Below are 27,908 nucleotides of genomic sequence, written 5' to 3' on the forward strand. Positions count from 1 at the left end.
TGAAAACGTGTATTAAGCTATTTAATGGAAAGCTACAAAATACATACATGCTACAATTATTTAAAAACAAAGGCTTTATTTGATCAAAAACAAACTGCCTTGAATAAATATAAGCATGCAATTACAATTAATATAAAATAGAATATATATATATATACATACATATATTAAGTCACTTAACCAAGGACTACGTGATACATTAAAAACATATACACTATTTATATATAATGTTTTTAACACATATACACAAATATAAAATATGATATATATACCATACCAAATTACGTGCATCATGCAACATGTATAAGTATATATTTACAAATTACACAACACATACACAGTAAAAAATCTAATATTATGACTTGAATGAACAACGACAAATATGGTTGGCCAAAGTATGAAAACTTAAATATAAACGCAAGAACAAAAATGCAATAGCCTTAAAATGCAAATTCTAATGAACAAAACTAAGCTTAAATTATACGTGCATAAAGGCTAAATAAAATTAGTGCATAAAGTGTAAGGTGCAAATAAATAAATGCAGAAAGTTTAGGGGATTAACTAAGAGAACAGAATATTAAATAAACAATAAAGGTAAGGACTAAATAAAATAAACCAAAACCCCAAGGGTGAAATCTACGAACAATAGAAGCTGTAAATAAAAAATGCATTCGGGACTTAATCGAAGTAAACTAAAAATTTACAAGCTAAATCAACAAACATTAAAAGGTACCAAATCAAAAGAGAGACTAAAATGGAAATACCAGAAAACTATGAAGGATCACGGAGAGCATTTGCTCCTTTAGCCTTTGAAGGGGATTCCACCGAGATTGGTCTCCAGACTCCAAGTCACTTTAGGAATATAAAATACATATATATATATATTTAACATATTTCATTCCCCAATTTCAAATTAAGTTAACACAAAATAAAGTTCTTCACAGGTTCATCCCAAACCCAAAAAATGATGGTCTCCATCGTTCCTCAACCACGTCTCCATAATGGGTTGACTCCGACAACCACTCGTCGGCGTCGGAAAAAGGGGGAGACCTCTACCAACCGAAAGGTCTCCATTTCGAGCATAGATCCGGACCCCGATGGGTCTAAAACACCTCCAAATGCTGCAGATAGTGATGCTTGGAACTCCGATGACTCAAACAAGCTAGGTAAAATTCTAATTCCTATTTTATTTCCTTCTTATATTTCATTTCCAAATACACACAAAACACTGAAAAATAAAGAAGATGAGAAATACCAAAAAAGAGGCATCTTTTGTATTCCTTCTCGAATTACAAAAAAAAAAAAGGAATCAACTCCCCCGTTTACACTGTCTTTCTCCCCCTGTTCAAATGGTTGCTCCTCAATAATAGAGAAAGAAAAACCCCACGTTTTAATCTCTGGCTTTTGCTCGGGTTTTTTTTATTTGCTCCCCTCTCTGTGTTGAATCTATTTTTCCCCCCTCCTCATGTTTCGTTCGAGACCCCCCTTTTATTGCTCATTGTTCTCTGTCCTTTTATGGTTGCAAGTCAATAATTTGGTGATGACTTTGATCGATGAAATTGGTTGTAGCAGGTTGAATCCCGGATTATCCGGGATTTATTTTGTTTTTTTAAACGTTTTTTCAATGTAGTGGTTGACTCATTATTAATGATATTTTGTCCCCTCCCCTTTGCTATTGTGACTTGCATGTTCTTGTCTTGAATGTAGGAATCACTGTGCCCCACGAGCATGACTTTATCATGGTGAGTCATATAGTTGTTTGATATGGTGATTGCGGTGGACCTATGAATGGAATCAACCAGACCATCATTACATTTTGACAAGGAGTTATGATCCACCCAAACATGGCTACCGCCAAAGATGGATACATCGTCGCCATCCGATATGGTTCACCAAGCATAATGATTCGGGAAGTCCCTCACCATAGCATTTCCTCCTTGCTTGCAATCATTGATGTTTAGGCTCGTGTTATATTGGGCCTGCAACAAAAATGTAATAATAATATTAATGATATAATAATAATATATAATTAATATTTATAATATTTTTTTAATCCCGGTCAAAAACGGGTGTCTACAACTGCCCCTCTTTGCGTATTCTTGTGTTAACAAAAATGGGCAAAGATGAAAAAGGCAACCAGTTTTTGTCCAGTCTTCATTCGTTGTTGAATTGACCAAGTTATTCTCATTATGAACTTCTTCTTTCTTATGGACAAGTTATTCTCATTATGAACTCTTCACAAAAAATGTTGATCCCTCAAGCGAGGCATCACTGATTCGAAATGTCATGAATCGAGTGATAGGTCAAACAAGCTCTTCTCATTATGAACTTCTTCTCTCTCGTTGGATGAGTTCTTCTCATTATGAACTCTTCACTGAAAATGTTGATTCCTCAAGCGAGGCGTGACTGATTCGAAATGTCATGAATCGAGTGATAGTTCGAACAAGCTCTTCTCATTATAAACTTCTTCTCCCTCTGTCGGATAAGTTCTTCTCATTATGAACTCTCCACTGGAAACACTGATATGAGATCGAACAAGTTCTTCTTATTATGAACTTCTTCTCTCTCGTTCGATGAGTTCTTCTCATTATGAACTCTTCACTGAAAATGTTGATTCCTCAAGCGAGGCGTCACTGATTCGAAATGTCATGATTCAAAATGTCGAACAAGCTCTTCTCATTATGAAGCTCTTCTCATTATGAACTTCTTCTTCCTCTTTCGGATGAGTTCTTCTCTTTATGAACTCTCCACTGGAAATGTTGATCTGATTATATTTTCTTTAAAGATTTTCAAACCTGCAAAAGAGTATCATGTGTCAGTAATAAATGTGTTTGAAGCACCTGAAGGTATTTACCTAAAGGTTCTCGAATCTTTGTTGAGATTCATTTCTTTCGATGGTGAAAAATATGGATTGATTATTTGCTGAAGTCGTGAAATAAAATCTTTATTGGCTTCTTGAATTCCTGTCAAAAATTTAACACTTGATGAAAATTAATAAGAAACTTGTTTTAAGAGAAGCTCTCTCGAGTGAGATAAATTTTATTTTGAAGGAAAATTGTCTCAAGGGTTTTAAGAAAAACCATCTCAAGTGAGATAAATTTTTTTCAAATGAAAACTGTCTCAAGGGAGACTGTCTCAAGCAAGAAGAAGTAGGTTTAAAGAAAAACCATCTCAAGGGAGATAAAACTTTGTTTCAAGAGAAAATTGTCTCAAGCGAGACGAAGTTGATTTTAAGAAAAACCATTTTAAGGGAGACAAAACTTTGTTTCAAGAGAAATTGTCTCAAAAACTTGTTTCAAGAGAAACTGACTCAGGGGAGACAAAATTTGTTTCAAGGGAAACGTTCTCAAAATTTTATGTTTCAAGAGAAACTATCTCAAGGGAGACAAAATTTGTTTCAAGGGAAAATGTCTCAAGAGAGACAAAATTTGTTTCAAGGGAAACATTTTTAAAGTTTATGTTTCAAGAGAAACTGTCTCAAGGGAGATAAAATTTTGTTTCAAGAGAAATTGTCTCAAGGGAGACAAAATTTGTTTCAAGGGAAACTATCTCAAGCAAGATAAAATCTCCTGTTTCGAGGAAAACCAATCTTGAGCGAGATAAAATCTTCTTTTTCAAGGAAAAACAATCTTGAATGAGATAAAATTTATCTGTTTCAAGGAAAAAAAATCTTGAGTGAGATAAAATCTTTTGTTTCAAGGAAAAACAATCTTGAATGAGATAAAATCTTATGTTTCAAGGAAAAACAATCTTGAGTGAGATAAAATCTTTTGTTTCAAGGAAAAACAATATTGAATGAAATAAAATCTTATGTTTCAAGGAAAAACAATCTTGAGTGAGATAAAATCTTCTGTTTCAAGGAAAAACAATCTTGAGTCAAATGAAATGTCTTCTTTCAAGTAAAACAGTCTCAAGTGAGACGAAGTCTGTTTTAAGAAAAACAATCTCCAGTGAGTTGAATCCTCTTTATTAAATGATATTGTCTCAAGCGAGACAAAATTGTCAGAAAATGTTGAATCTGAAGATGATTGCTCCCTCTTGCTAAGGATGTCTTGTTGTCTTTTACTCTCATTTTTTCCTGAAAGATCTGCCAAAACGTAGCTGAATGTAACTATTATGAATGAATGTTTGATGCAAATATGCAAATTCATGTAGGTGTAATGCATGACTTTTTTATATGCAAATGATGTTCTTATGAATGCAAAAAATGTTGATGCAATCTTCATTTAACTTCAAAGTGGCTATCTCGGTCTTCTTCTACTTGATCACTTCTTCCCAAAGTCTACTCAAATATTCATGTAGCAACTCATAATTTCCAACTTGCATTTTTAAAGATCCATCTAATCTTCTTCTCTTTTCTTGCCGTCTTCATTTTTTTTCTTCATTTTGGAGAAAACATTTTCTCTCTCAACTTCTTGCTACGATCAGAAATATGACTGTGTTTCCTTATTTTCAGAGACTATGCGTATGACTATGCCAAACTCCGTAAAGATCAAAGGGAGAGTTGCGTCAATTCTGATTTGACTCTTGAAACTCGACATCAGGAGGACTTATCCAAATTCCATGTCACCACATCTAGTCACACATCAAATGGGGCTCATTTTTAACAACAACCCATCTTTCAGCCTTAGTTGATACCACTAGTCTCTTGCTGTTAAGATTTTATCACATCTTTCGTGGAAAGAAATCTTTATCATATCTCACTTCTAACCTTGGGGTTGAAGAAGAAAAACTTCATAAATAGAAACACAATATGATCGCAACATTCGTTCAGCACCATAATCACTGGTTCGTAAAGCATTTGACACACATTCATCATTTCCTGTAGCTTCTGCTCAGATTTCTCAATCAGTGATGCTCTTTGCATAGTGTTTGGAGCTTTTGTAGGACGTCACTTAAGAACAAAGCTCAGTGAGACTGCAAGTGAGATACTTTAACTGCCAGCATCAAATCACCAGAATAATACAACTTCCTGATGAACAAAGCAATTATGTATAGTTAGCTCCACTGTCACTGATTTATCATTTTCATTCTTCATATTTTTTTATCTCATTGGAAATATTTGCTCAAATCAATGATCTTGACACATGATGATATGGGCCTTTAGCATGCCCCAACATTTGCTGATATGAACGTTCAAAATGTATTCAAAATTGTTTCTTGCTAATATGAGCCTTTAAAATGAACTTTCAAAATGCCCCCACATGAATCATTTTTTGTCTGAGATGGGCCTTCAAAATGCCCCAACATTATATTTCTGGTTGAAGTGGACCTTTAAAATATTCCAACCTTTTCATGCTAGTGTGAGCCTTCAATATGCCCCACATGGATCATTTCTGTCTAAAATGGGCATTCAAAATGCCCCGCATGGATCATTTCTGTCTTTTTCATGCTGATGTGAACCTTTATGATGCCCACATGGATAATATGAACCTCCAACCTTCAAGTCAACTTTGATAATGCCCCATTTATGGATCATTGTGGCTTTATTCATGCTCAAATGTGTTTATCTTAAATACTCTCATTTTGGTGTTACTAAACAACAATGTTGTCAAGTAACTTCGAGGTATTATCTTCATGTTATCACAAACTTAAGAAGTGATCAATCTTTCTAACAAAAATGGCTGAGATATGTACTTCTTCTGAGTAAGGTGGTCATCTTCTTCTTGACTGGTTGCATTTTTGCCTTTTTTGTTATGCACTGGATATGTGATCTTTTTTCGAACGAGATAATCATCATCTTCTTATCAGGTTGCTGATAATATAACGAGAGAGTGTTATAAATTCTCTCCTCCAGCCCTCTTGATCTTCTAGACCACTTGCTTTCAAGAATGTGAAGTGCTTCATCGCTCATTATTTTTCTCAAGTAGAGGCATAACATTCCTCAACTTAATTTAAGAACCTTTCTCATTTGAGACTGTCCTGTTTGAAAATGTTTTCCTCATTTCTTTATCAAAGAATAAAAGAATTTTGTAAAATATTGTTTCTTACAGGTTCACAATAGAATCAAATCATAAGCATTAGTTTAAAGAATATCAAAAGAATCAATAACTCTTTAATGTTTTAAAGTTATAGTTCTTTGACAAGTATCAAGATTTATGGGTAAATTTTAGGTTGGCTTTCCTATTTTCTATGGTTACATCTATTGAAGATGTCACTCCTCTCTCATTCTTTGTGAACATTGCCACATGCCTCACTTTTATGAGTTGGTATTTTAACTGGATACGGACAAAATGACGCAACTAACATAGCCAATTACTAGACCATCTAGAATACCTCTATTTCACTTCTCTGAAATATTCCCTTTAACCAAAGCAATGCGAAAATATCGATCTAAAAATGAAATTTCTGTGTGCTCGTGTGTAGTTGACTATAATAGGTGTTCCTTAACTCCCTTAGTCCAACTTTACCGAAACTCTTTATTTATAAAATTTGCCATGGTCTGGCTAGCTGAAATCAACTTTATTATAATTTGCCTTTATCAGGCTAGCTGAAGGGTTCATCTCATCACAAAGTCTTTGACTTAACAATCACAGTGGAGCATACACCGAATTGCCAAGTACCTGATCAAGGTCACGGTTTGAATATAATCTTTTCATAAAGCCAGAGCTTTCGAGTTTTCTCTATAACCAATTGCCTTAGCGGAATAGTTCAGCTTTATTGTATATAATAGTATAATAAGCTAGCTGAATATTATCCATACAGCCGGGGCTATTAACCAATTGCTTTAGAGGGACAACTCAAGCTTTATTATATATATATAATATTATAATCTAGGTACACGAATCAATTTCTTAAGCTTGTCAAGAAAAACCTATTATAGTCTAGGTGTTTTGGTGGAAATCAGAAAATCTCATCGTTAGAGTTCAATTTCCAAGCAACTGACTTTACCTAATTGTGAAGATTTCATCATCGAACATCATCAATAGAAAGTAATCTAGACAATTTCGCAAAGTCACACAAAAGATACCCCATGTTGTACGCTCATATATATAAATACCAAACCTTTTATCTAATTCCTTGCGCTGGAGAAGGCTATCTCATATTTGTAGAAGGGGATAATGTTTGGGTATATTTCATTTGAAGTCAAGTCAAGGTCCTTGTTTTACCAGTTTTCAATCTTGATAATTTGTCAAAGATGTTTAACTCTAATCATAAAGAGTTTTTAATCCTGTTGATATTCAAAGAACTGAAAGATTGCAAAATTGATTCAATGCTCATAACCTTAAAAGCAACAAAAATTTATTTATTACACAAAAGGTAGAGAAAGGAACAAAAACATGTTCAAACAAGATGCTGACGACATGAAGTTTCATGATGGATGAAATGATTTCTGCATAGCTAGGATGCCCCCATTACTCATATGATGCAATGGCATTTGATTCGATCAGATGTTACATATTGCGCTCTGATGCCCCATTTGAGTTCGTCATCCACTGTTTCACCAATTCTTGTGTCAACATCCCATTTTTCACAAATGTCTCTATCTCCTTCAACAATGGCCTACAATTTCCTGTAGAATGCCCCAATGCCTCCAAGTAAAAATCACAGACACTCTCTTCATCATAACTGTGAGGAGAAGGGTCTGGTTTCACTTTTACTGACCTCGGTGTGAGGTATTGACCTTTAACCAAATGGGGATATAGATCTGAGATAGAAGTTTGGAATACTTTCAAAGTATTTTTTGATCTTGGGACTTTCTTTGGACGACTCGAGTAACTTGTTGTCCCTTTTCTTTTGTAGCTGTGGGAGCTCTAGATATGACATTCATTCACCTCATCAACCTTTTTCTTTTGATCGGTTGGACTTTTGGAAACGACTTTCAAGTTTCTTTTGTTAATTGCATCTTCAATTAATTCCCCAGTTATCATAAGATCCTTAAAGCCATTCGTTGAATTTCCCAGCATTAACTCAATGAAAGAAGCTGGATGAGAATCGTGAAACATACATGATATTTCTTCTTCTAATAAAGGAGGCTGAACTTGTGCTACCACTCCTCTCCATCTTAGGGCATATTCTTTAAAGCTCTCAGTTGCTCTCATCTTTATCATCTGAAGGTCATGACATTTTGGGGCTAAGCCTTTAACATATCGATATTGCCCAGAAAAGCATCAGCTAGGTTGACCCATGTTTTGATCGACTCTCTGTTCAAATGATTGTACCATACTACAGCTGAGCCAACAAGACTATCATGAAAGAAATGAATCAGTAAATTATCATCATTTAAGTAACATTCCATCTTTCTACAAAACATTTTCAAATGAATTAGGGGGCAACTGATGCCATTATATTTTTCAAAATTAGGCACCCTAAATTCATGTGATAACCAAATCAGGGAGCAAACTGAGTTGTTTAGCTTGTAACTCTTTTTGAAAGGTGTTAACAATATTCATATCTTTAATGGCTTCTTCCAACCACTTGAATTCATCTTCAAATTGCATATAATTGACGAGGCTCTTCCCTAGGTCTGAGTTAGATACTCCAGGGAAAATTATCACTCTTGACGTACCAGTCTGATGAGATTGATTTCCTTTATCCTTCATTTTCTCTTTACCAACAGCTCGTGGTACCAACACCTAGATCATTTGATTCGATGGAGAACCCGATGCTTGATTCCTCGTACCTTGTTTTAACCCGACCAACTGCTCTTGCAACTGATCTTGAGATTCCTCATTAGATTGCTCCATTACTTCCATTTGTTTGTTTATGATAATGAGGAAGTAGTATGAATGAATGATCTTGTTATTACTGTCACATTATCTTCCATAAGTTATTTTTGTGTTTTTATAATTAATGCATACAAAATGCTTAAATAAATACATACAATGCAAATGCAAATGCTAAATGTAAATACAAAAGGTGTCATTCCAGAGTGATCATCTTAAAACAACTTTCATTGAACACAACGATCTAGGTACATCAAATAAACTTTACAGATAAGGAATAGGTTTAACTCCTAACTTCTCTATTTTTCTCATAAGCCAAGTTAATTCCCACTCATGTTCAGGTGTTGAGTTGTCAATTTGCTTCAATTCTCTTGCAAAGCCAGCTAAATCAACCCATTGTTGAGCCACATTGCTTGCTTGGGTCACCGCCTCATTCATAGCATTGTCTTTTTTCTCCACTTTACATTTCAACCTTTGAAGTTGTAAGCAATATTGACCATTCTCTCTAGTAAGAGACTTGATACGATCAAGAAGTTCTCGTGCAAGATTTCTATAATCATGTACCAACTCTATCATTGTTTTATTATCGGCTCTACTTGTTTCGAGTTCAATATCTTTCTTACGATTATGGTTTTGAAACCAGGCTTCTGCGTCAATAATGGCTTTTCTTAACATTTTGTTCTTTGTTTTCCATGTCCCTAACTCTTGTAAGGCTGTTTTACGTTCATTTTCTGCAATCTGTAGATCACGAGAGTACCTCTTAGCTCGTTCTTCATACATTTTACAATTTCGTTTCCATTATTTGACACCACTCTTTAATTTAAAGGCTTTTTTTGCCCACTCTTATGGAGTATTGCCTAACCCAACACTTTGAAAGGTTTGATTGATTCTTTGAAAACCATCTTGCATGGCTTCCAATTCTCTGTTCAGAATATCCTTTTCATTTTACAATTGAAGTATTTGAGCTTCATATTTCAATAGACGCTCTTCGTTTTGGATACCCTTACTGATTCTTTTGTCCTTGGACTCACTCGGTTTCGCCTCAACCAGATGTTCAACTATTGAACCCGGTTGACCCTCATTCTCAAATTCCAATACTCCATGCTCTAGTAAGCAATTAATTCAATGTTTGAAGGCAATACAAGTCTTGATATAATGTCCTTGAGCTCTTGCGTGATATTCAAAGTTGGTATTGGTATCGTAACACTCTGGATATGGAGGTTGTAAAGGCTTCACATACTATGGGGACACCTCCCGGGCTTTTAAAAGCTTATCATATAACTCCTTATATGATATAGGGATAGAATCAAAATGAGAGCCACCTTTCGGCTTGGATGAAACTGTAGTCTTCAGATTTATTTATCCTGACGCTGTAAGTATACTCTCAAATGTCCACGAGTTTTGATTGCATGGTTTTTTCATCCTTCTGGACTTTTACAGTTTGTTGATACAAACAATGATTATGCGTGGCTTCTCATACTGGCTAGAATCAACAGGTTCTAAAGTAGTCCCGTGCGTATTTGATACCTCGATCTTGTCTTTATTGAGCTTTTTCTTTTCTTTTGTAGAAGTCCCACTTCCTTTGGCCAAAGCATCTATTCTATCCATCATCCTAGACATCTGCTCACTTAACTCTCTTATCTCCTTTTGCTCTTCCTCAGCCATGTGATCTTCGAACACATAACTCTCCATTATTCTCGGAGTTTCATCAAGATGTCATTCCTTAGCTGTGTTATAGTTTACTTGATCATGAAACCCTTTGTCCATCATGAAAACCTTTTAATATGATGACCACTCGCAAATCAACACCTTTTGATTATATCATGATCATGCAATGCAGTCAAAAAGGAAAAAACAACATATAATCTAGTTAGTACAAAAAAGATGACAAGAATTATTATAAAAGCAAATAGCAAATTAAATAAATTAATAAGCTAATGTAAAACGAGAATGTGAATGCAAAATGCACAAGGTGTTAATTCCAAAAGTGACCACCATAAAACAACCTTCATTTAGATAACAAGATTTCATTATACTATGTAGTCAAAATATAATTGCGACTATTCATTTCCTTGAACCGTACTCTTCATGGGATCTAACATTACACCCAAAAGTTGTCGGCGTATTTTATCACCTTTGATGATGTCGGATGTCCTTAAATTGAATCTTGAAACCTTCATCTTTACTTTCAATGCAAAGTGGTCTTAATGCCTTTGAAGGGTCTTCTCGTCCTTGGTATGACTGTATCTATCTTCTAAGGAAACATCTCGGTCCTGTGAAGGGTCTCTTCGTCCTTAGTATGACTGTATCTATCTCTTGAGGGAATATATTGGCCTTCGCTTTTTTAAAGGAAGTCTTCAATCAGCTTCAAATTTCTTCCTTCATTGGATGTCCTTCTTCATGGATCGTTTGAACATATTTGGATCTCCCAATTTTGACTATATGATTAAGAATTTCTTGTCTCATTATGACCAACCTTCTTATTAGTCAATCACTTGTGAATTAACACCTTTGGATGACATGAGGATTCAAATGCAATAAATCCAAAATAAACTAGACATAAAACCAAAATTGGTTAGAACACATAATAATAAGCATTGTAAATAAAATGTACCCTCACATGCTGACTACCCAATCATTCTTTAGTAAATCCTACCCAACATGATATGTACCCCCATGCTTTGTCATTTACAAAAAAAATCCTAACCGCACGATGTCTAATTCGCATACTTGTTTGAAAAGAACAAATATATTCTATGAACATAAAAAAAGGTTCAGAAACACTCCTCCTTTGTGTACACTTATTTTGGGTATCTATTGACAGACAGAGGTTTAATATAGTTATACCTAGGGTGACCGTTCTACGGTTCATTATATGCATGGTTTCAATTCTATCAAGAAAAGGTACTCGAATTATCCTTGATGTCATTGCCTCCTTGGGCTACCAAACCCTCGATCCTCACCCATTACATGTTTCGAGCGGAATGAGTTCAATTCGAGAGGATACATTCCCTTATGCCTATGCCGAGAATAAATTCCCTCGAAGACATAAGGTATATGAATCCCGAAGGTTACTTGCTAGGCCTGCACAGAGAATAAATGTTCGGAGCTTGGGTATAGAGCTTATGTTATGCAAATGTTTGTGATGTGTGTGAGGAGGAACCCTTTTACTCGAAAGAAAAACGAAACCTCTTGACAAAAACTTAGACAAATCTGAAAGCAAAATGAAAAATGTTAGTAAGACAATAATAAAATGAAGCAATTAAAAACTTCAATGAAAGCATCATAAGTTAACCAAAAATTCAAACTCATAATTTCCGCCACAACAACAACGTATAAGCAACTTATAGCATGACTCTCTAAAAAAAGTCCCCAGCAGAGTCGCCAAGTTGTCGTAACCGTTTTTCGGCGGGAACAATTCTTTATAGTTTTAAAAGAAGTTACGACTTTAATTTTGGAAAATTCGGTGATTTGGAATTAATTTGGGTAAAGCTGAAAAGAGTCGCCATCAACCTTTGGGTTAGGTAGGTCGAATACCTAAAAATGTCTTTTAAAAACAATTTTGAGAAAAATCATTTTTAAGACAAAAAACTGGTCTGCGTTTACCAAAGATTTGATTAAAACGGATTCGGGAGTCGATTACGCGTGGGGAATGATTAGCACCCCACAACGCCCTAAATTGGTACCTAGTCGATTAATTAATGTCTTTGCAATGAAATTTACAAATTTGAATTTAATTTAATTTATGATCCCCAACAAAAAACAACATACGAATTTCACCATATTCAAAAACACCCAGATTAATTAAGTTAAAATTATCCAGCCTTTAGAAAGATAAAGAATATTCGATTATTTAAAAATATCGAGAACCCATATCTTAAATAGTTATAACAACATCTTCTCGATAAATTTAAATAATCGAGCATTTCTTTTTCCTCCATTCTCAAATTTTAAAGTGATGAATCAATTTCTTAGGTGCCACTGATGGGATACACTTTTATTTTAAAATCGTTAAAAACGGACCTCGAACAAGTTAAGACAACCCACTTAAAATGATTTTACATTAAAAGGGTATTACCCTTAATCCAATTATGTAATTTGGTCCAGTCATGCACAAGAGGCTATCATACATATGAATATGTCGTCATATGAAAATCCTATATGCAAATAAATTTACATCAAAAAATCGTATGAAAACGTGTATTAAGCTATTTAATGGAAAGCTACAAAATACATACATGCTACAATTATTTAAAAACAAAGGCTTTATTTGATTAAAAACAAAGGCTTTATTTGATCAAAAACAAACTGCCTTGAATAAATATAAGCATGCAATTACAATTAATATAATATAGAGTATATATATATATACATACATTTATTAAGTCACTTAACCAAGGACTACGTGATACATTAAAAACATATACACTATTTATATATAATGTTTTTAACACATATACACAAATATAAAATATGATATATATACCATACCAAATTACGTGCATCATGCGACATATATAAGTATATATTTACAAATTACACAACACATACACAGTAAAAAATCTAATATGATGACTTGAATGAACAAACGACGAATATGGTTGGCCAAAGTATGAAAACTTAAATATAAACGCAAGAACAAAAATGCAATAGCCTTAAAATGCAAATTCTAATGAACAAAACTAAGCTTAAATTATACGTGCATAAAGGCTAAATAAAATTAGTGCATAAAGTGTAAGGTGCAAATAAATAAATGCAGAAAGTTTAGGGGATTAACTAAGCGAACAGATTATTAAATAAACAATAAAGGTAAGGACTAAATAAAATAAACCAAAACCCCAAGCGTGAAATCTACGAACAATAGAAGCTGTAAATAAAACATGCATTCGGGACTTAATCGAAGTAAACTAAAAATTTACAAGCTAAATCAACAAACATTAAAAGGTACCAAATCAAAAGAGAGACTAAAATGGAAATACCAGAAAACTATGAAGGATCACGGAGAGCATTTGCTCCTTTAGCCTTTGAAGGGGATTCCACCGAGATTGGTCTCCAGACTCCAAGTCACTTTAGGAATATAAAATACATATATATATATTTAACATATTTCATTCCCCAATTTCAAATTGAAATTAACACAAAACAAAGTTCTTCACAGGTTCATCCCAAACCCAAAAAATGATGGTCTCCATCGTTCCTCAACCACGTCTCCATCGTGGGTTGACTCCGACAACCACTCGTCGGCGTCAGAAAAAGGGGGAGACCTCTACCAACCGAAAGGTCTCCATTTCGAGCATAGATCCGGACCCCGATGGGTCTAAAACACCTCCAAACGCTGCAGATAATGATGCTTGGAACTCCGATGACTCAAACAAGCTAGGTAAAATTCTAATTCCTATTTTATTTCCTTCTTATATTTCGTTTCCAAATACACACAAAACACTGAAAAATAAAGAAGATGAGAAATACCAAAAAAGAGGCATCTTTTGTATTCCTTCTCGAATTACAAAAAAAAATAGGAATCAACTCCCCCGTTTACACTGTCTTTCTCCCCCTGTTCAAATGGTTGCTCCTCAATAATAGAGAAAGAAAAACCCCACGTTTTAATCTCTGGCTTTTGCTTGGGTTTTTTTTATTTGCTCCCCCCTCTATGTTGAATCTATTTTTCCCCCCACCTCATGTTTCGTTTGAGACCCCCCCTTTTATTGCTCGTTGTTCTCTGTCCTTTTATGGTTGCAAGTCAATAATTTGGTGATGACTTTGATCGATGAAATCTGGTTGTAGCAGGTTGAATCCCGAATTATCCGGGATTTATTTTGTTTTTTTAAACGTTTTTTCAATGTAGTGGTTGGCTCATTATTAATGATATTTTGTCCCCTCCCCTTTGCTATTGTGACTTGCATGTTCTTGTCTTGAATGTAGGAATCACTGTGCCCCACGAGCATGACTTTATCATGGTGAGTCATATAGTTGTTTGATATGGTGATTGCGGTGGACCTATGAATGGAATCAACCAGACCATCATTACATTTTGACAAGGAGTTATGATCCATCCAAACATGGCTACCGCCAAAGATGGATACATCGTCGCCATCCGATATGGTTCACCAAGCATAATGCTTCGGGAAGTCCCTCACCATAGCATTTCCTCCTTGCTTGCAATCATGGATGTTTAGGCTCGGGTTATATTGGGCCTGCAACAAAAATGTAATAATAATATAAATTATATAATAATAATAATAATATAATTAATATTTATAATATTTTTTAATCCCGGTCAAAAACGGGTGTCTACAGAGGGCATAGACTACGATGAAACATACGCTCCCGTAACTAGGATGGAAGCAATAAGAATGTTATTAGCTTTTGCATGTTTCAATGAATTTAAATTATATCAAATGGATGTTAAAAGTGCATTTTTAAATGGTTTCATAAAAGAAGAAGTGTACGTGGAACAACCACCAGGTTTTAAAGATTCAAAATTTACAGATCATGTTTTTAAATTGACAAAAGATCTTTATGGTTTAAAACAAGCTCCTAGAGCTTGGTATGAAAGATTGTCAAACTTTCTAATTGAAAAAGGTTTTTCAAAAGGGAAAATTGACCTTACATTGTTTTTAAAGCATAAAGGTAAAAATTTATTATTAGTTCAAATTTATGTTGATGATATAATATTTGGTTATACTAGTGATGCTCTTTTCCAAGAATTCTAAGCTAATACAGAGTAAATTCGAGATGAGCATGATGGGGGAGCTCTTAGTTTTCTTGGGACTCCAAATCAAGCAAAGAAAAGATGGCATCTTCATCAATCAAGGTAAATACGTCAAGGATGTGATCAAGAAATTTGGATTGGAAAATGGGAAACCTCATGCCACTCCAATGAGTTCATCAACAAAGCTTGACAAACATGAAGGACGTAAATGTGTGGATATTAAATTATACAGGTCAATGATTGGTTTTTAACTCTATCTAACCGCAAATAGACCGGACATTATGTTTAGCGTTTGTTATGTGCTAGATTTCAATCATGCCCTAAGGAATCACATTTACTAGCCGTTAGCAGAATCTTTAGATACCTTAAGGACACTCCTAGTTTAGGACTTTGGTATCCTAGAGACTCTAGCTTTAGCTTGCATGCCTTCTCTGATGCGGATTACGGGGGATGTAAATTAGATAGGAAAGCACCTCCGGTACTTGTCAATTCCTAGGAAATATGTTGATTTCATGGTTTTCAAAGAAACAAAATTGCGTTGCATTATCTACCACTGAAGTGGAATACATTTAAGCCGGTAGATGTTGTGCACAAGTTTTATGGATGAAACAACAACTGTTAGATTATGGAATTGAAGTAGGTACCATACCTATCAAGTGTGACAATACTAGTGCTATTTGTCTCACTAAAAATATCATCCAACACTCTAGAACTAAGCATATTGAAATTAGACATCATTTCATTAGAGATCATGTCACTAAAGGAGATATAGTTCTAGAATATATTGATACTTTGCATCAATTAGCGGATATTTTTACAAAACATTTAGATGAAGAAAAATTTTGGACACTTAGGAGAGAATTAGGTTTAACCAACCTACCTTGACTTAGTGTTTAAAATAATTTAAGAGCTTTTAATTAGTTTTTTGAAAAATGCTTATAAAAATTATATTTTTGATTGAATTCTTTGGTAATAGTTAGGGGGAGTTTATGATTCTTTAGTGAAAATTAATTATATGTTCAAATAAAATTTAAGGATAGATTTAATTGATTGAACATTGTTAATTTTCGATATATGAGTTATCAATACCACTATAGCTAATTAATTTAGCTTTTTAAGTGTTTAAAACGGATTTTAACATTTTTGTGTACTGTGCATCGATACACTATGAAAGTGTACCGATGCATTCCTTGAATATGCATCGATACATTATGAAGGTACACCGATGCATTCCTTGAATGTGCATCGATACACTATGCAGTGTACCAATACACTCATCAGGGTTTAGGCTTATAATCCCTAAAATTTCATTTTTAGCCAAAACCTAAACACCCAAAACACTCTATCGTCACCTCCTCTCTCGCCCCAAATCTTCACTTTACCTTAAAATCAACGTTTCAAGTCAGAATCTACTCGATTTTCAACTCCTAAACCTGTTACATTCATTAAATCCATGCAAACAACATCATATTTTCACAAAATCTGAATTTTCAAGGTAATATTTCAAAAACCCCTGTTTTATTGATTTTTGAACTTAGGACTAGTTTTGATTAGTTCTAGGTTGAACTATATATCGGGCAATGATTATATGATGTTTCTAAACTAGATTCTACAACAAATTTTATCAAAAATACACAATTTTTCAAAATCTTTCAAAAATTTCGAAATAAAAAAATTGTTTTGATTTAATTATGTTGTTTTCATGAAAACTATATGTATAATAATTTTCCAAACATTGTTTTTTCAAAATTATTTTCAAACATTGCCCATTAGGATTCGGTTAAGAGAACCTTGAATATTACAGACTCTTATTGAGTTTTGAGATTGATTATATTGCATACACGTTTCAAATTTGCAGATTACCTTACCCATTCTGATTTTTAATCATGTCCAAACGCTCTAGGTCATCATCTAGTCGGTCTTCAAACCAACCTCAAAACCGACCTCCTATTCCTCCACTCAATCCAAATCCAAACCCGAACGATCCAAATATGACCATTCTCAATTCATGTTTTAACCAACCCGGTCGTAGAGAAAACCTCTAACATAGATACAAGAATTATTTCCAATCTTATAAAATCCGGGAAGAGCGTATCCCCTCACTTCAAGCTATGGTTGATATGAATTTTCAATATCTTCCTACCCTTAAATCGTAGAAATTTGATAAACTTTTTCACCTTAAACCGATTGTCTATCATCAACTAGTCCGCATTTTCTACTCTAATGCGATATGTGTCCAAAACGAGCGTCAAATTGAAACCAAAGGGATTCGATCTTATCTTTTAGGTCAATTCCTTTATATTGACTCCGACACAATCTCTTCCACCTTCGGGTTAGATAACACGGGTCTAGATAATGAAAGAGAGATTGTGGCTACACCCTATAAAGCTAAGGCTAGTGTAAGTACCTTAAGAACTCATCACGAGCGATTCCTTCACTTGATGATCTATTGGTGGTTTAGACCATCAGGAGGTAGGTACTCCTCTCTTAGAGTCTTAGATTTATAGTGGATACATTGTATCCAACATAACAAGAAAATAAATTTGCCACATATCATTTTCGGTGAATTAGTAGATACCGTAAACGTTGTCCCATCCAAAAATGTTGAAACTTTAGTTTACGGTTGTCTCCTTAGTAATCTGTTTATCAAACTTAGACTTAAAGTTTCGCTTGATATTCCCATCCCTCTCCAGAACCAAATAAATCTCACTTCCTTAAAGAAATTGGGATGGTCCGAGGACTAGGGTCAATGGGTTCGATCCATTGAGAAAACACCAGGAGCTAGCTATTCACGAGCTCCTCCGGCACCGGCAGTGGATGATGATCCAGAGCTTCAACAACTTATGCAAGATATTGACGATCACATACCCGAGGACGAACTGACACAACAAGAGAGTTCGATGCCTCATACTTTAGCTCATTCATTGAGACATTGGATATGAGGTTTGCATCATTAGAGTCCCACTTGACTAATATGGGGACTCAACAATTGGAGAATCAATGAGAGATTTGAGCTAACCGCGAAGCAATGAATAATCGATTCAATGCTATGGACGATAGACTCGATGCGAATACACGAGATGTGGTTAATATATGGGCACATCTATCTCCTTCCAATCCTCCTACGGATGCTTGAACTTCACTTGCAAGTTTTCTCAGGTTGAATCATAATAGATCCTAGCATTGTGTTTTAAACATTTTGAATATTTGGCTTTGTTTGTTTGGATTTTGAATATTTAATTTGGATTGTTTGTTTTGAATATATTTTGGATGTTTGGTTTGTTTGAATGATTATTAGTTTTTTGAAATTAAATTGAATTTTTATGTTAGATTCTGTATCATTTACATTTTAGATCATTTATGACCAATTACCATTACATATTATATATGATTATTGATTTATGGAACTAATGACTAATCTTTCTTTTGATTATGATCTTAGCAACTTAAGCTTTATCTAAATATAAATTGGCTAATTTTTCAAAAACCTTGTTTAAAAATGTTTTAGAGTCTTTTTGATTTAACAAAAAGGGGGAGAATATAATAAGGGGGAGTAATTTTTCAAAATTGATTTCAAAAATGATTTTCAAAGAAAATCTTAAAATTACTTAAATGTTTTGTTATATCAAAAAGGGGGAGATTGTTGAAAACATTTTGATGTTTCGATATAACAAATTAAGTGTTATTGAATTTTAAGATTTTATCATCATTTTTAAGTATATTCGATTAAATTATTCGAATATCAAAAGTATTACTCCAAGTTTTTCAAAGGTCAATTTCAATCCTTACTAAAAGTGTAAAATTGTGTTTTAAACTTAAAATATTTTTGAAACAATTTTTACAAAGTATTTCGAACCAAAATCGAGCCAAAAATCAAATTTATAAAGGGATGTACCGATGTACTCTATGATGTATCGATGCACATCCTAATTCAAATGCTTTTTGTGTACCGATGCACAACCATGCATCGAAACACTCATGATTTTATTGAAACATCGAAAGCATTTTGTGTAATGATGCAAAGATAATGCATCGATGCACTCCTGGCTCTTTTGAAACATCGATGTAATTAGTGTACCGATGAACCCCAAGTGTACCGATGTACTAGGTCTTATAACAGTCGAAATATTTGAATTTTACACATAGTGTATCGAATCACCCTTGAGAGTGTACCGATGCACCTACGCTCCCAACCAGATTTTTAAATGATAATTACTCAATAACGGCTCTATTAACTTCACCAATGATCCCCCAACGTTCAGAAGTGATTCAAGGTGGTATTTAAATAAGCTTAGGAGCCATTGATCAAAAACAATTGTGAGAGAAACAAAGAGAAAGCCTTAAACATCAAGTTTGAAAAAATTCAAGCCTATTATCCATTCAATATTCATTTTGCTTTCAATAACACCATTTTTACTAAATTGTATTATTTTTTAGTGTTCTTTCATTGTTTCAGAATTGTGCAAACATCTTACCTTGTGAGGTTTTTTCTGTAAGTTTGCAAAATTTGTAATTTTCTTTTTGGGAGAGAGTGGTCTCAAGAATTTGTGGTATAATTCTTGAGGGAGTTGTAAGGTTACTCTTTGTCCTCAAAAGAAAGAACAAATTAGTGAATTTATTATAAAATCCTTAGTGTGGATAGCTAAGGTAGTGGACGTAGACTTTGGTTGAGAAAGTTGAACCACTCTAAATCGCTGTGCAAATATTTTCAATTTTCTATTAAAGCTTCCACCAAATTTTTTATTGCCAATTCACCCCCTCATGACCGATTCGTCAATCGATTAACTCAACACCTTGTTAGGTAGTTTTGGGTTATCACAGAACATGTGGGGGAGAAGTTGTCCTTTCAGCTAATTACATTTTAAAATAAGGTACCTCAAAAGAAAAAAAGATAAGACACCATATGAATTATAGAAAGATCAAAAACCTTCTTCCAACCATTTAAAATATGAGGGTGTCTTGCCAAGGTAATGGCCCCATTACAAAAGCAAATAAAAATAGGTACTAAAATTGTGGATTGTATTTTCATTTGCTATATAGAACATAAAAATGTGTATCGATTTCTTGTGTATGAATAAAAAAATCCTGAGATTCACAAGGACATGATAATGGAAAAAAGAAGCATCATTATTTGAAAATATTTTCCTTATAAATCTAGGAGGTTAATCAAAGTTACTAAAATTGTGGATTGTATTTTCATTTGCTATATAGAACATAAAAATGTGTATCGATTTCTTGTGTATGAATAAAAAAATCCTGAGATTCACAAGGACATGATAATGGAAAAAAAGAATGCATCATTATTTGAAAATATTTTCCTTATAAATCTAAGGAGGTTAATCAAAGTTTAAAACAAACTTTAGAGACTAACAATGAGGATAGTCTGGATGATCAACAAGAGGCTGAAACTAAAATAGAGCCAAGAAGGAGTAAATGGGCAACGGTTGGAAAATCCTTTGGGCCAGACTTTTTAACCTTTATGTTGGAGGCTGAACCTCAAACATATAGTGAAGCTATACATCCTCTGAAGGCACTTTATGGAATGAAGCCATTAAGAGAGAAATAGATTCCATCATGTAGAACCATACGTTGGAATTGGTGGATCTTCCTCTAGGGATTAAACCACTAAATTCTAAATGGATTTTCAAACAGAAAATGAAAGCAGATGGAACAATTGATAAGTACAAGGCTAGATTGGTAATAAAAGGATAACGAAAAAATGAAGGCCTTGAATACTTTGATACATACTCACATGTATCAAGAATAACATCCATAAAAGTGATACTCGCAATTGTCGCTTTGTGAAATCTAGAAGTATATCAAATGGATATTAAAATAGCTTTTCGGAATGAGGATCTTGACGAAGAAATTTACACGGAACAACGTGAGGGTCATGTAGTTCTAGGTCAAGAAATGAAAGTTTGTAGGCTAGTAAAGTCTTTGTATGGACTTAAACAAGCACCAAAACAATGGCATGAGAAGTTTGATATTGTCATGATGACAAACAACTTCATTATAAATTAGTGTAATAAGTGTGTATATGTTAAAACAAAAAGTATAAGATATGTTATTCTATGCTTATATGTTGATGACATACTCATTGTTGGAAGTAATAATGAGATGGTAAAACGTACCAAAGACATGTTAAATTCAAGATTTGACATGAAAGATATGGGATTGGCCGATGATTCTTAGTATCCAAACTAAAAGGTCATCTGAAGGCCTTATATTAACACAGTCACGTATATGAACAAAATCCTTGAAAATTTTAACAAGGGTGATAATGGTATAGCTATAACTCCACTAGACTCTTGTTCAGATTTGTCTAAAAGTCCAGGTGAAAGTGTTGACCAGGTGGAATATGCAATGGTCATAGGCAGCCTACTGTATCTCATGAGCTATACGAGACCAACCATCGCTTTTACTGTGAGGGTTTAAGTAGATTCACGACCAATCCAAGTGAAAATCACTAAAAAGTGATAAAAAGGATATTAAGATATCTTAGATATACTCGTGATTATGATTTACATTATTCTAGAGATCCTACTATCTTAGAAGGATACTCCGATGCCAGTTGGATATTTGATATTCAAGATACCAACGGTACAAGTGGATATGTATTCACTTTAGGAGGATGAGTTGTGTCTTGGAAATCCTCAAGACAAATGATTATAACTAGATCTACAATGGAAACTGAGTTTGTAGATCTAGACAAATCTGGAGAAGAAGCAGAATGGCTTCGAAACTTTCTTGAGGATATTCCAGAATGGCCGAAACATGCCACAGTATGTATATACTGTGACAACCAAGAAACAATTGCTAGAGCACAAAATTTCATGTATAATGGTAAATCGAGACATATGCATCGTGGACATAATACCATTAGATAACTGATCTCAAATAGAGTTATCTCTATTAGTTTTATAAGATCAAAAGATAACATTGTGGATCCGCTAACCAAAGGGTTAAATAAATATCAAGTTGAGAACATTCCTATGATGTAAATAGTGATCAAAGTGGTATAGGTTAAGCAAAATCTTTTAATGACCGTTGTGTGTTGCGGTGAGTTGAGAAAACATAAGTCACCTATGTGAGAGTGAAGTGGGGTCGCTTCAAGGAAACTATTAGGGCATAATTCTCAAACTCTTGCAGAACCAAGCGATGCCCATGGCTTTAAGGACATACCCATGAGAACTAAATTATTATCAGATGGGTAGTTGTGTGAAGTATGTCATCGTTTACACAAACGATAAAATAGTTCAAAGACTTCGCGTCTACTGTTTAACCAGTAAAGTAAATATGTTGTCATAAGGGAAGGTTCGAAGGAGGACACCTATCTCCTATACAACTATCATTCATGTGGGAGATTGTTAGAAAAATGGTGAATTACTTTGATGAATTTAATATTTATATTAAATTTAGAGTCCTTTTCCAATATTACAAATTAAAAGATATTATTTAATTTGAATATTAGTAGGATAATTACTCTTTAAATATGTCAATTTAAAAATGTATTTGTTATCTTTTTAACTTTGAATATTTAAGATAATTATATACTTTTGTATATTTCAAATTAAATTAATATTTATTTAAGTTTGAATAATAAAAAAGAGTGTATACATGTTTAATATTTTAAATATAAAAGATATTATTATCTGATTAAATTTATATATTAAAAGATGTTCAGTTGGAGTAAAACTCTCAGATTTAATATTTTAAATTTAAAAGATATTTTTATCTGTTTAAATTTAGATATTAAAAGAGCTTTAATTGGACTTAAACACTCTTGAAATTCCCCTATAAACATTGGGCAAATCTCTCAGTTATTTCACATCTTATAATTCAAGAAGTTTTCTTCTCTTGAAATATTTTCTCTCATTCTCAGAAAATATTCTTTTTCCCTTAGTTTTTTCGATGATAGTCAAAGACAAGGAAAGTTCGTGATCTCTACTATTGTGCTAATGTAGTTGATCATCTAGTTGTTGTATCATAGGAGGCAGACAACCAAAGGATCACGAGCACCAAGGAGTGGCCGAAAATCTCTATTAAGAAAATTGTATAGCGACATACCTCAACTTGTTTTCGATCACAAGATCAACTATAAAGAGTATTTTATTCCTTTAATTCACTTTTATTTTTAAAGAATATGATACTTTCTTTTACTTTTTCTCAGGTTCCAATTTAGTCTCGAATTGTTATTATAGGATAACAAATGTAATGATTCTTTAGGTTGATAATGTCAAAAAAAATTATATACACTTGTATAAAACAATGACTGACATTAAATTTTAATTTGACGTACTTATAGATATAAAATATTAAAATTATTTCAGTTAAAAATAAAAGATAAAACATTTAAAATAAAAGATAAAACATTCACAGTATGTGCTTATATTATTACAAATAAATTTTAGAAAATAGTTTCAATGAAGATTACCAAACAATGAAAAATGAATTGCACTATATCATCCAAACACTTTCTAGAATTTGTTTTCCAAAAATTATACATCATTTTCCAAAAAACCAATTCCAATGAAACAAACTGGCCCTTTGTCTAACCTTTTTAAGTAATCAAACATTCTTTATTTTTTGTTTCTAAAATTTGGTAATTAATTTTTAGATTTTTTTTTCTTTTTCTAATTTTAATATATATATATATATACTTCAATTTTATTTTTAAAAAAATCATAGTATTTCTTTATTTAGATAGAGAACAAAATACTTATTCAAATGCTCGAAAGTTTTTTTTTTAGATTAGAACTAACTAAATATTATTCTTTTCTCTTTAATTTTTTTAGCAAGGATTAATAAACTATAACATTCATTTATACATTTTGTTAAGATTTTTATGCTCTATGAATTAATCGAAATAAACAAAGAGGGAGTGAATTGATAGACTATAAGACACAAAATATTATGTATTACCCATTTTTCATTTTTGCCCAAAATTGAATTGATTTTTTTTTTCATTTTTTCTCATTATTATTATTACCTATTTATATTATTATTCTATAACATTATTTAATATTTTTTTTGAATAAGCTAAAGTGATTACAAAGTAGTATATGTTCTAAATATTCTCAATCATTTGACAATGAATGCTCAATCACTCTGCTGCAGTCGTTGGTGCTCAAGCTCGTGACCTCTAGGAACAACAACGATTCCTTTAACCACCGATGTTAGTTGGTTCGTGCATTATTTATTATTTCTATCACTTATCATTATATTTATTATTATTTATCATTATCAGTTTTTACTCTTACTATATCTCATTATTATATTTTATTATGAATATTATTTGTTAATATATTATATTTATATTTATTATTAACAAATTATTATTTATTATTACATTTGTATTTATTATTATATTAATAATATTATTATGGATTTTACATGTCTAATTCATAGGTTTTTTTTGCCAATAGGGCAACAAGAAAAACAAATTGCAAAATAGGGGTGTCAAACATTTATTTTGGGATCTACAACATTTTCTACATTATAGGTAGAACTCGTCAACTCGAGGTGACGAGTTCCAAAAGATATTAATATTATATTTGGAGTGTATTATTTAATTATTTTCTAAAGAACTTGTTGCCTCGAGATGACGAGTTTTATTAAAATAATATTATTTTTCTAATTATTTACTTTAAATTGAAAATAAAAACTTAGGTTAAAATAATGATAATTTTTTGGTGGTTGGTTTTTTTAATAAAAAAGAAAGTCATAATGTTTGACTGATGAGATTTGAGTGGTCATATCCAGTTGTTTTTCCATTAAAAAAGAAAGTCTTAATGTGAGGAGTTTCAACGGTCAAATCTCGTCACTCAAGCATTACGAATTTTTTAATTAAAAAAAAGAACCACAAAAAATATTATTATTTTACTAGAATTCACGCCTCGTGGTGAAGAGTTCCAAAGTTTTTTTTTATTTTCAATTTAAAGTAAATAATTAGAAAAATAATATTATTTTAATAAAACTCGTCACCTCGAGATGAAGACTTTCACTTGCATTATAGAAAATGTTATAGATCCTAAAATAAATGTGTGATACTCCTATTTTTCTATTGTTCCGTTGTTGCCCTATTGAACAAAAAAAACCCCTAATTCATAAGCAAGCCAAGGCCCAACAAGTCCATCAACTTAGGGTAACAAAAAGTCTAGTAAAACCAAAGTTCAATCGTTGCCATTATAAGAGGTTATCTCCAACTTGCACGTGCCACCATTCGATTCCCCAATCGTCGATAATTGCCATCCCACTGCCGATCAACCTCTGGTTTGAAAAACTTGCCTTTTGAAGATTTTTTCTTAGGAAGATAATCAATTGCAAAACAAAGGGGATTTTGAATCCCCGTATCTACGGGTTTAATTGTAAACAAATGGGAAATGTTTTCTTCTATAAGACCCCTGAAAATATCAAAAGTAAAAGGAGGGATACAAGTGTCACAACAGTCCTTTGTGTGGTCTTGAGTTCTTTTCTTGACTTGGATTGTATAATGTAGTCACCACCAATATTTTAAGTTAGGTAGATCGAACAACTTAAATTTATCATTTTTACCGTGACTGTATCTTATCAGAGATTTTGTCGAATTCGGGAATCAATTACAATTGAAGAAGAGTGAGCACCCTCGAATTTCTCTTTCGATACCAACACGACTACTCGTTGTATTAGTTACGAAATTTGAAATTTAAGTGAAATTTTAGAAGTTCGATATTGATTGCTTACCTTTGAAGGAGTTTCAAAAAAAAATAAAAAAGTTCCTTAAAAAATGAAAAATAATGTTAAAATAAAAAATAATAAAAAATAAATAATACAAAACAAAAGAAATAAGTTAATGTATCAATTTAAATGGAATAAAGAACTTAAAGGGAACATAATGCAACAAATTGGGGATCAATTTGTATTAAAATCAAAATTTGGTGACTAAATTACATTTATGGAAACGTGAGGAGACTACGGGAATGATTAACTCCAGAATTGACAGAACACGAGGTTCACCCTCCTCTAAATCAAACTAGACTTGGCTGGATCACCCCTATATAAACCTAAAATCTAAGTTTTTATTCATTTTTACCCTTTATTTCAAACACTCTCCTATTTTAAAACCTAGAATTCGACCAACCTCCAATAAAACCATAATCCGGACCACCGCTTCTTCGCTCCTCTGACAACCACCCACGGTGGCCAGAGATCTATGTCCCTACCTAAAAAATACTTCTCTTCCCCGCTGATCCCAAATCTGAACTTCGGTCAACGAAAGAGAACCCCCGCTGGCGTAGATCACGCCAAGAATAGTTTGGTTTTCACCTTTTTCGACGGTGTTCCCCTTCTCCTCGGCAGAGAACATATCTAAGTTTAGTGGCATTCTTCTCTCTCATTTTACTTTCTAGTGGGTTTTTGTTTTTGAAAAATTATTCTTGATCCCTCTTTCAATTCTTCGCACGTTTTTATAAGGGGTTCGAGTGGATAATTTCCTTCGATCTGGTGATTTCTTCATCTTGAAAACCACGGGATTAGATGTCGACGAGGGATTATTTCCCTTTTTTCTTTGTTTTGTTTTGAAATGGTGATATGTTGCCTTTTGTACTTCGGTCGCTAGTTGGCTTGCGTTTTGTATGTTGATTTTAGTTCAATTTTTGTCGTGATTGTTTGGATTTGATTCTAATTTGGCTTCGAATTTGTTTCCATTTTCTTGTGGGTCTCGATTTAGTTTATTTCGTGTTCTGGGAAAGTTTGCCGAAAACACAGTCGAAAAAATCTAGTGATTATACTCTGATCGACGTGTATTCTATATTTGGGGTTGTTTTCATCGGTTTATGGTCTTCACGCACTGTTAGCATATCCTTCGTTGACCTTTGGCGTCATCAGGTGTGCAATCTAGACCGTTAGATCAAAAGGGCCAAATATAACGACCTTTGTTCAGTTGCGGATGGTGTCATGTTCCATTAGAGTTTTGAAACCCTAAATCCTTTATGATCTAGACCATCACATTGAAGCTTGATCTAACGAAAAAAAATATACGACGCTAAACTTAAACCCTAGTTGGAATGGGCCTTGTATGCTTCGATCCTAACCGTGTTTGCTTGTTAGGTCAGACCTACTTGTTCAGTTGGGCTTAGACTTTAACTAGATTTTATCATTGGCTTCTTGAACCATTACGAATTGGACCCTGAACTTGGATTGAACCTTGTTAGACTTTGGATCTAAAAACAAAAACAAAAACAATATTAATAATATAAACTATAATATATAATACATTCTATGTATAATATAATATAATATATAATGCTATATTATATATACTATAAATATAATATATTATATATAATAAAAACTATATCTATAACACTCTTAATCCGTATACATACTTAATTATGAGATAAAGATATCACATTGACTTTTTATAACATTATATACTCGAAAACCCGTAAAATTTTTCATTTTAAAATTTCAATTCATCCATTAAAATTAATTTAATTAATCGCGTAAAAACATAAAATAATATTTTATCGTCTAATTTAAATTTCATT

The sequence above is a fragment of the Hibiscus syriacus genome, unplaced genomic scaffold (genome assembly GCF_006381635.1).
Source record: "Hibiscus syriacus cultivar Baekdansim isolate YM2019G1 unplaced genomic scaffold, ASM638163v2 tig00001644_pilon, whole genome shotgun sequence".
Lineage (NCBI taxonomy): Eukaryota > Viridiplantae > Streptophyta > Magnoliopsida > Malvales > Malvaceae > Hibiscus > Hibiscus syriacus.